Source organism: Scyliorhinus canicula, chromosome 1, assembly GCF_902713615.1.
Source record: "Scyliorhinus canicula chromosome 1, sScyCan1.1, whole genome shotgun sequence".
In the NCBI taxonomy this organism is placed as follows: domain Eukaryota; kingdom Metazoa; phylum Chordata; class Chondrichthyes; order Carcharhiniformes; family Scyliorhinidae; genus Scyliorhinus; species Scyliorhinus canicula.
Genome location: NC_052146.1, coordinates 11,471,616 through 11,483,321, shown reverse-complemented (window position 1 = coordinate 11,483,321; position 11,706 = coordinate 11,471,616).

Genomic DNA, 11,706 nt, shown 5'->3' with positions numbered 1-11,706 from the left:
GTAATTAAGTTTAAGATACCATGTTTTTCTGATTATTTGACACGCATTCATATTAACTTTGTGGTTCATAGGTCGGCGTGGTGGCGGAGTGGTTAGCACTGCTGCCTCACAGCGCCGAGGTCCCAGGTTCACTGTCCATGTGGAGTTTGCACATTCTCCCCGTGTCTGCATTGGTCTTACCACCACAACCAAAAGATGTGCAGGGTAGCTGGATTGGGCACGCTAAATTGTTCCTTAATTGGAATTTTTTTTAAAAAAACTGTGTGGTTCATGTACAAGGACCCCTGTACATCATCTCTTAATAATATAATAACAATAATCTTTATTATTGTCACAAGTAGGCTTACATTGACACTGCGACAAAGTTACTGTGAAAATCGCCACATTCCGGCGCCTATTCGGGTACACAGAGGGAGAATTCAGAATGTCCAATTCACCTAACAAGCACGTTTTTCAGGACTTGTGGGAGGAAACCGGAGCACCCGGAGGAAACCCACGCAGGCACGAGGAGAACGCGCAGACTCTGTACAGACAGTGACCCACGCTGGGAATCGAACCTGGGATGCTGGCGCTGGGAAGTAACAGTGCCAACCCCTGTGCTACCGTGCTGCCCATAAATTGAAATCATTATCACCTGCCAAGGTGGGTTTCAAACCCGGGTTCCCAGAGAATGATTCTGGGTGTCTGGATTATGTGCCAAGTGACGATACCAATACGACACTGCCTCCTCTTTTTACCCCAAGCGACTGTGGAATCCATCACAAACTTAGAAAAAAACAATGTCAAGAATCCAACATCAAAATCCCCTAAATATTATTGATTAGGAATTAGAACAGCTGAAGGAATCATCTGCAAATTAACAAACACAACTTTTTTATTTAGAATCATAGAATTTACAGTTCAGAAGGAGGCCATTCGGCCCATGAAGTTTACACCGGCCATTGGAAAGAGCACCCTGACCTACATCCACCCCTCCACCCTATCCCCGTAATCCCACCTAACTATTTGGATACTAAGGGGCAATTTAGCATAGCCAAACCACCTAACCTGCACGTCTTTGGACTGTGGGAAGAAACCGGAGCACCCGGAGGAAACCCACGCAGACACGGGGAGAACGTACAAACTCCACACAGACGGTCACCTGAAGCCAGAATTGAACTCGGGACCCTGGCGCTGTGAGGCAGCAGTGCTAACTATTGTGCCACCGTTGTAACCGAAATGTAATCTTCCAAAGATAAAAGTGCATTTCCTTCCTTCCAAAGTTGTTCTTTTGATTTGATGCAAAACAATTCCTGTTTTGATAGAAAAAAAAAATTCAATTTGCTTTGTTTTCAACATCCATCTGTGAAGACTATTCATTCGACCTCACCTGGGGGAATTAATCTGTAAACAAAGTGAGAAATACATTCCAAACAGTCCTCAGAGGAATGCAGTTTAGTTGTATTTTCCACAGATGAGGTCAGTTTCATGAAATTGCCATTGGTGCTGTGTTTCCTGGTGCAGACGTCACTTCAATCAGCATCACGAGGATGCCATAGACGCCCTAACTGCAGAAACATAGAGGGGTACAAAAATGAAATGAACGGTACTCATCTAAACTTGGACTTGTGGTAACAACAATGAGGAAAAATATGCAAGTATGGATGGCATGGTGGCAAAGTGGTTAAGTTAGCACTGCTGCCTCACAATGCCAGGGACCCGGGCTCAACTCCGCCTCAGGTCACTGTCTGTGCGGAGTCTGCACGTTCTCCGTGTCTGCGTGGGTTTCCTCCGGGTGCTCCGGTTTCCTCCTACAGTTCCAGGATGTGCACATTAGGTGGATTGGCCATGATAAGTTTCCCTTTAGTGTCCAAAGATGTGGTTAACTGGGGTTACAGGCAGGGCAGCACAGTGGTTAGTCCTGCTGCCTACGGCGCTGAGAATCCGGGTTCGAATCCCGGCCCTGGGTCACTGTCTGTGTGGAGTTTGCACATTCTCCCCGTGTGTGCGTGGGTTTCGCCCCCACAACCCAAAATATTTCATAGAATTTACAGTGCAGAAGGAGGCCATTCGGCCCATCGAGTCTGCACCAGTTCTTGGAAAGAGCACACTACCCAAGCCCATACCTCCACCCTACCCCCATAATCCAGTAACCCCACCCAACACTAAGGGCAATTTGGACACTGAGGGCAGGATAGGTGGATTGGCCATGCTAAATAGCCCCTTAATTGGAAAAAATAATTGGGTACTCTAAATTTATTTGGAATAGGTGGGGCAATGGGTAGGGTGCTCTTTCAAAGAGACGGTGCACATATGATGGGCTGAATGGTCACTTTCTCCACTGTAGGGATTCTAATGATTCCAAGTTCAATTTATTCTGCCAAATTACATGGTTTGATTACAAACTTGACATTATCAAAATATATTCGAGATCCTACAGTGCCGTGGTCGGTGAATGTGCGATCCAGTACGGTACTACATCATCAAAAACGTTGGTTCCAAATTTGCCCTCCCGAGTTCAGTCAGGGTGGTGGTAAATGTTCAACAATTGGCTTCATGAATGTTGGATTAGAGTTCCTCAGTGACCAAGAAACACCAAGGTGGAGCCCAGCTCCACACAGACAGTCTGACAAGATTGAGGGGTATTGTAAGTGCAATGTCAACCCACAAGAATAGGAAAGTAGCTTTAAGCATCAGCAAATAGGCCTTCCAGTGAGAAAACCTATACTTTAGAGCCAAGGGCTACACAGAATAATTGGAATATAGCCAGTGGATATTGGGATTAGGTTCATTTGTGACAATCACCCTCCCCCCTCTTGGTGTGTAGGTAAAAGTACCTGATCATGAATTATTCACTTCAGAGAAGAACACAGCAAAGTTGGATTAAAAAATGACCTCATTAACCACAATATTTTTCATTTCCATTTTGTATGTCCTTTCCAGACACTCATTTTTCAAAGCGTTGTGTGAACTTAAAGGTACCAGTTACTTTGCACAGAGTCAGCGGAGAGGGTGGGTGGAATGGTGTCAATGCCTCAATATTGTTGGGAAGAACTTCAGTTAAGGACTAGTCTATTTGGATGTTAAAGAATAATTGCTACATATATAACATTTCTGTTGATAGTTGAACTGAAAAGTTTAGGAGTGAAAAGTAAATGAAGTGCTAATTACATGGTAAAAGGAACAAAAAGAGCACAGCTAAAATTAATGTCTTGTCCTGTATGCTATTATAATTCTTATCTCAATTGTGTGCAAGTCTTTCCAAACTATAATAAATGCAGCCTCAAAGCTAATTTCCAGAGATGCTTCTTTACAGACACATCATATAACACGTTAATTCAATACAGCAAGATGCTATTCGTCCAGGTAATCTGCTACTACACTTGAAATGTATTCAAGTTCCCCTTTCCGTACACAACAGATACCTTTCTTTCTATTTTGAACAACCATCACCATTTATTTGAGGCCCTGAATATGAAGAAACATCCCAATGGACTTCACAGATAGGTACAAAGGGAGATTACAAGTAATAATCAGAAGGTGACTGAGTCATGTAAACATTTCAATTGCAGAGATGGGCAGGGGATGAATGGTCCTGATGATAAATTGCGGGGTTACAGCTCAACTCTGGGTCAAACAGGAAATCGAGTTTTGAATAGCTTGGTTCAGCCCGAGCATCGCCAAAGGGATTAAATTAATGGGAAATGGCTTTCCAATGTTAAACCTGAGGATGGCAACTCAAGTCAAGATTGATATATGGCTTGGTCCTTTGTGTCTTGATGTCAGGCTGCAAATATCATGGAGAGTTCAGAGGTGGTATCATCATTGTATCTGTGAAAGCTGCCTCATACCTTCGACTTTTGTCATAGGGCAAAACATTAAGCAAAAAGGGAACAAGGATAGATTCTTAGGTTACTAAAGTACTGAGGCGGGGGAGGGTAAAGGAGCATAGTTGCCTTCAGATAGGTAGCAATGGAATCATGCAAAGGAAGCCACATGATGGAGAGACTATTAGATGCAAATGCCATGGTTGACTATATTGAATGCTGCATGAAGAATTAAGTGCAGAAGGGATAATAATACACTGCTCACTGCAGCAGAAGATGGGAACTGTCATTTTGGTTATTTTTGTGGTGCAAAAGCAACGCTGGAAAAATTCCAACAAGATGTTAAAACACCTATTTTCCTCTTCTGCCTAATATTGCCAGTTCCTCTCCAGAGGCAGATAGAAAGCATGGTCCCAGGTCCCACTGATGCCTCTCCTACCCAAATACAAGTAATTGAAAATTGAAATGCAAACATATTTCTATGCTCCATAGGAAGGCTTGGTGCGAGGTCCCAATAATAATTGGAAGATCACAACCTTGCATGTCATTATCATGGCTTAACAGAACATGCTTTCTTCAAACCACTAACCATCCAAATCTCATTATAATAAAAGCAAATTACTGCGGATGCTGGAAATATGATGCCGATGGCCTTGGAATATTTTTTTAAAATCAGAAGAATACGGATCCAGGTAATACCGGGGAGTGGAAGAAAACAGAACAATTGCAAAGATTCTGTTGCTGCTATTGCAATGATTGCATTTGAAACCTATTCATTTCTCTGCAGAGTTCAGGAGCTGCAAAATCAAATGCCCTTTCTTTCTAGTCGGACTACTAGACTGGAGCATCTAGTAATGGTAAAACAAACACGAGACACAACACAGACAAAAAAAAGCTTGATTTATCAAAAAGTTTATTTTATGTGATGTGGCCGTCTCTGGCTAGGACAGCATTTATTGCCTATCCCTAGATGCCCTTGAGTGGGTGGTGAGCTACCTTCTTGAACCACCGCAATCCGAGATGTCGGTTATCCCACAGTGCTGTTAAGGAGGGCAGACAAAGATTTTGCCCCAGCGACAGTGAAGGAACGACTATATCTTTCCAAGTCAGGGTGGTGAGTGACTTGGAGGGGAACCTCCAGGTGGTGGTATTCCCTGGTATCTGCTGCTCTGGTCCTTCTATATGCCAGCAGTCATGGGTTTGGAAGGTGCTGCCTAAGGAATCTTGGTGAGTTCTTGCAGTGCATATTGCTTGTGGGACACACGGCTGCCACTGTTCATCGGTGGTGAAGGGATTGAATGTTTGTGGAAGGAGCAGAATAAAGTGGGCTGCTTTGTCAAGCTTCTTCAGTGTTGTTGGAGCTGCACTCAACCAGGCAAGTGGGGAGTATTCCATCACACTCCTGACTTGTAGGTGGTGGACAGGTTTATCTTTGAGGGGGGGATGGGGAAGGGAGTCAGGGAGAGAGTTAGTCGCCAGAGGATTCCTAGCCTTTGACCTATTCTGGTAGCCACCGTATGTGAATGGCTAGTCAACTTCAGTTTCTGGTCAGTGGTAACCCCCAGGATGTTGATAGTGGGGGACTTAGCGATGGTAATGCCATTGAATGTCCAAGGGCAATGGTTAGATCTTCTCTTGTTGGAGAGGGTCATTACCTGACACTTGTGTGGCATGAATATTACTTGCCATTTTTTTGCCAAGGCCTGGATATTGTTCAGGTCTTGCTGCATTTGGACATTAACTACTTCAGTATCCGAGTCATCGCAAATGGTGCTGAACATTGTGCAGGTCATCAGCGAACACCCCCATTTCTAACCTTATGATGGAAGGAATGTCATTGATAAAGCAGCTGAAGATGGTTGGGCCTAGGCAGTGGCGTGCAGGGGGGGGGGGGGGGGGGGGGGGCGACGGTGCATTGGCCCTGGGCATCCATTGGATGGGGGCATCCAATCAGAGAAGGAAATATATATAATATATATATATATATATATATTTTTTAAATTGAGATTACCCAATTATTTTTTTTCAATTAAGGGGCAATTTAGCGTGGCCAATCCACCTACTCTGCACATTTTTTAGGTTGTGGGAGTGAAACCCACGTAGACACAGGGAGAATGTGCAAATTGCACACGGACAGTGACCCAGAGCCGGGATCGAACCTGGGACCTCAGTTCCGTGAGGTGGTTGTGCTAACCACTAGGCCACCGTGCTGCCCCAGAGAAGGAAATAAGATAGTAATTTTAAAATTTCAGCGGTGATAAATCAATTTTTGGAGGCTCACCACACTGCAGAGGCAGTTGTTAGCCCTTTATTCCTTTAACATGGTGTACCCTTTCTGTCTAGAGAAAACGGTGCTTCTCCCCACCCCCCCACATGCATGCGCATGATGTACGTGGTGCAACCATCAAAAGCAACAAGCAGACGTGGCTGTTCGTTTCTACGTTTCCTCGAGTCATAACTCGTCTTTTCTTCAGCTTTTTGTGCATTTAGATTAGTTCTTTTACCTACTCAGGTCAGTGAATAGCTCTAGAACGGGTGCAACTACGTTTTTTATAGGTTTTTTGGTGATATTTAATGAAATATTTACGTGGGATGTAGTAAGAGTGAAGCCTGGATGATCAGAGGACTGCTATGGCATTTAATCTCGGAATAGGAGACATTTATTCCTTAACATGCTAATATTCGAATACAGATACCACTAATTTGCAAGGCTATGATATAAATTGCACAAAATTATCAGTGGAGAATCAGTGTGAAATAATTTGATACGAAGGAACAAAGAAATGAAATATGGTTTATCCGTCTGCAACTGACCGATTGTTTACCATTTTCTTCCCATTTTCTCATGCGTCTTACGGTTTTTGAGATAGAAAATGAAATGTTACGAGTATTTCGTGTACAACTGAGTGGAGCACAGAACAGGAAAAAAAAGAGGGCCAGAGTCGAAGAAGAGTCCCATCAAAGAGGGGCATTAGATGCATGGATAAAAAGAAGTAAAGAAGAAGTAGGAGAACCTGGAGAAGTAAAAGATGATGTGGGTGCAGAGAAGGATTTTTCTGATACGGATTCAGCTCAGTCAGAACATAATACTCTCTCTCCTCAGTCTCGTTGTCAGGATGATGATCTATGTGAAGAAAATAAAGAAGATTTTAGCATATTTTTGCAAAGAATCGATTTTGGCTTTTTGAAGAAACCGATTCCAGATCATTTGAAGATGACAATATTACAACATGGCCCTGAAAGATATCAGAATAAAAGTGGTCCATTTGCTGAGAAGGATGGGAGATCATTTTCCAAACAGTGGTTTGATAAAGTTTCCACAAACGGAGAAATTGTGGAGAGAAAATGGTTGTTATACTCTCCATATCGGAAAGCATGTTACAGTTTTGTTTGCTTTTGGTTTTCAAAGGAGCATTTGTCGTCTGTGTCAAACTTTGGAAAGGAAGACGGTTTCTCCACTTGGAGAAAATTAAATCCAACAATACTTGACCATGAGAAAAGTCCTTCTCATAGAGCTCACATGAGGGAATACCTGAACCTCGTAGTTCGACTCCATCATTCAACAACGATAGATGCTGAACTTTAACAGCAAATGTCTGCTGAAAAGAAAAGATGGAAAGCTATAACTGAACAGATTGTCGAGGTTATATCCTTTCTGGCAAAACAGAATCTGGCCTATCGGGGACATCGAGGAGAAGGAATATCTGGGTTATCAGAGCCAGGGGAGACAGTCAGTGAAAATACAGGAAACTTTCTAGAAACAATCAGACTTTTGGCCAAATATGATGACATCTTAGCAAAACACTTGCAGAGAGGGAAAGAGAAACCAAAAAGTGTCACCTACTTGTCCAACAGAATTCAAAACGAAATAATCAATCTTCTTGGTGAAACTGTCAAGAAAAATATAATTTCCGAAATTAAGGACGCAAAATATTTTGGCATAATGCTAGATTCAACTCCAGATATTGCCCATGAAGATCAGGTTTCTGAAATTCTGCGTTACGTTCATGTTGATGTAAACAGAAAAGTAGAAATAAAGGAGACATTTCTGGGATTTTTTCAAGTCAACAAGAAAGATGCAGTCAGCCTGGTAAATAAAATTCAGGAAAAATTGGAAGACGACAAAATTTCCATGAATGACTTTCGTGGTCAAGCATATGATTACACAGCAGTTATGGCTGGAGTGAGAGGAGGTGTTGAACAAAAAATTCTTGAAGTTAACCCAAAAGCTGTGTTTGTGAACTGCGAGAACCACAGCCTCAATTTGGCCTGTGTCCATGCAAGTGAGGTGCAACCTGTTGTTGTTACATTTTTTGGCATTCTAGAAAAACTCTTTACTTTTTTTTCTTCATCTACTTCTCGTTGGGAAGTGTTAAAATCATTTGTCACTCGGACTGTGAAAAGACAGTGTGACACAAGATGGAGTTCCAGCCATGATGCTGTGCAAGTAATCCACAAAGAGTGTGACAACGTTATTGCAAGCCTTCAACACCTGCTGGAAGGAGAATTTTCAAGGGAAACTAAATCTGATGCAGGATCGCTACTGAACTCTATTCAACAGTTCCCGTTTATAGCTTTATTAAATTTTTGGTACTCAGTTTTATCATCAGTGGAGAAAGTCTCAAAACGTTTGCAGGATCCGAAAATGGGGTTCCATGAAGCTTCTTGTGATCTGAGAGGACTTATTCATATCTTGAATTTGAAGAATGACGAAATTATCCACAATGCAATAGATTTAGCCAATGAATATTGTGAAAATTGGGGAATACCAATTGCACGAACAAGGAGAAGAAGAATAATGCCTGGAGAGTCAGCAAGAGGTAGTGGACTGACGGCACAAGAAGAAATGAATAGAGTAATGGTAGAGATTGTGAACAGATTAAAAACTGAAATTGAAGACCGCAGTGTCCGTCTTCAAAGACTCAGTGACCGATTTTCTTTTCTTCTGAACTTGAATTCAGTAGTGATTGAAGATGAACAAGAAAGAGAGAAATTAAAAAAGGAATGTTCAGACTTTGCAAATTATTATGACAATGATGTGGTTGCAATTCAGTTATATGACAAAATTATTGATTTTGTGATGCTCCTTCGAGCTGGAGGGAATAGAGTTCCCCCTGATCCTAAAGATGCTCTGATCTTTACTGCAGTATGGGAGGGATGTCTTTCCGATGCTGTGTGTTTCATACAGATTACTGCTTACAATCGCATTTTCAGTCGCAAGCTGTGAAAGGTCATTTTCAAAACTGAAATTAATAAAAACATATCTGAGGTCTTCTATGTCACAGGAGCGACTGACCAACCTGGCTTTAATAAGCATTGAAAAAGAATTTCTCACAGCTGATGTAAAAAGTGAAGTAGTTCAGGTGTTTTGTGACAGGAGGTATCATTTGGGGAAAAGAACTTAATAAATTTGATTGATTTATATTAAAATCGAATAAAGCGTTTATTTCACGTTTATATATTCACAATGTTTTCCTTTCTCATAATATTTCTCAGTATATTAGGCCTTATACTTGAGTCTTTGGGGCATACAATCAAGATTTGCCCCGGGCATCACCAGACCTTTGCACACCACTGGGCCTAGGACACTACCCCAAGGAACTCCTGCAGTTATGTCCTGGAGCGGAGATGACCAACATCCAACTACCACACCCATCTTCCATTGTGCCAGGTAGGTCTGCAACCAGCAGAGAGTTGTCCCTCTGATTTCCATTGAGTCAATATTGTTAGGGCTCCTGGATGGCATACTCAGTCAAATGCTGCCTTGATGTCAGGGACAGTGAATGTGGTTGAACCCAAACTGAGCATCCGTGAGCAGGCTAGTGCTGAGTAAATGGTGCTTGATAGCACTGTTGATGACCCCCTCCATGTTTCTGACGATCGCAAGGAGATGGATGGCTGGGCTGCATTTGTCCTTTCTTGTGTACAGGACATATCTGGGCAATTTTGCACATTACTGGGTAGATGCCAGTGTTGCAGCTGTAGTGGAACAGCTTGGCGGCAAGTTCTGAAGCACTGATCTTCAATTATATTGCCGAGATATTGTCAGGGCCCACTTTGCAGTATCCAGTGCCTTCAGCAGTTTCTTTATATCACGTGAGTGAATTCAATTGGCCGAGGACCTCAGACGATACAGATAGATCGTCCACTCTGGCTGAAGATTGTTGCAAATGCTTCAACCTCATATTTTACACAGATGTGCTGGGCTCCTCCAACATTGAGGATGGAGATATTTGTGGAGCCTCCTCCTAGGAGTTGTTTAATTGTCCACCACCATTCATGGTTGGATGTGGCAGGACTGAAGAACTTAGATCTGATCCATTGGGTGTGGAATTGCTTAGTTCTATTACTTGCTGCTAATGCTGTTTGACACAAAAATAGTGTGTTGTATCTTCACCAGGTTGATGACTTTTTTAGGTATGCCTGATGTTGCTTCGAGCATGCCCTTCTACACTCCCTTCATTGAACTAGAGTTGATCCCCTGGCTTGGTGGTAATGGTGGGGTAGGGGATGTGCCAAGCCATGAGGTCACAGATCATGGTAGAGTACAATTGTGCTGCTGCTGGCCCACAGTGCTTGATGAATGCCCAATCTAGAGTTGCTATATCTGTTTGAAATCTATCCCATTTAGCACTGTGGTGGTGCCACACAACACGATGGAGGGTATCCTCAATGTGAAGACTGCGTGCCTTCACCTCTGCTGGATCTGTCCTGCTGGTGAGACAGGATAAATCCAGGAGTGATGTCTGCGACATTAAATGTAAGTTTTGATTCCGTGAGCATGGCTATGTCAGGCTGTTGCTCGACTAGTCTATCAGACAGCTCTCCCAATTTTGGCACAAGTCCCAGATGTAAGTAAAGAGGACTTTGCAGAGTCAGAGGGGGTTTTTGTTTGCCGTAGTCATTTTGAGGCAGAGATCGATGCCGGGTGGGCCTTTGTGTCCCCTCTGTAGTGGTTGAATACAAAGGAGTGACACGCTGGGCCATTTCACAGGGCATTTAAAAGTCACCCACATGGAGCCAGACCAGGTAAAGACAGCACGTTTGCCTCCCTAAAGGACATTAATGAACCAGTTGGGTTTTTATAACACAATGTTTTTTTCATGGTCATCATTAAACTTTTAATTCCAGATGTTTTTAATTTAAATTCTACCAGCTACTGCCTTGGGATTTGAACCCACGCCCCCAGAGCATCCCCTTGGGTCTCTGGCTTACTAGTCCAGAGATGATAACACTGCATCACCATGTTCCCATAATGCGCCATTTTCTGGACTGCAGGGATAAAAAGGTGAAAGACAATAAAATTCCTGTTACAATACGTTCTCCACAATAACAAAATGGCTGAATTCAGGAGTACCCAAATCCCTTAACTTTTTCAAAATGGTTTTCGCACCGGTTTGAGATTTTTTGTTGGAAAATGTAACAGTGGAAACCACTGTTTGGGGACATGCTCGGTGATTAGAAACTCTAGCTTATTCAGCAAAAAAGCTGATTTGCCCTGGCCATAGAGCCCTTGGCAATGGGGGGAGTGGAGTATAGGGTCTCGCTCTACACGGGCAATTTGCTCCTTTACATAACAGACCCATGGGGGTGGGGAAGATGCCTGGAATTCTGGAGATATTGGAAGAATTTGGTCAGTTCTCAGGCTACAAGTTAAATATGGGTAAGAACGAGGAGTTCGTGATCCAGACATGGGGGCAGGAGAGGAGACTGAGGAAGAGCTTTAGGTACCTGGGGATCCAGGCGGGGCGGGACTGGGGTCAGCATAAGTTAAATCTGGGCAGGGTGGTCGAGCAAATGAAAGGACACATCCGTAGGTGGGACATGCTCCCGCTGTCGGGGAGGGTACAGACTGCGAAGATGACAGTCCTCCCAAGGTTGCTGTTTGTTTTTCCATGTC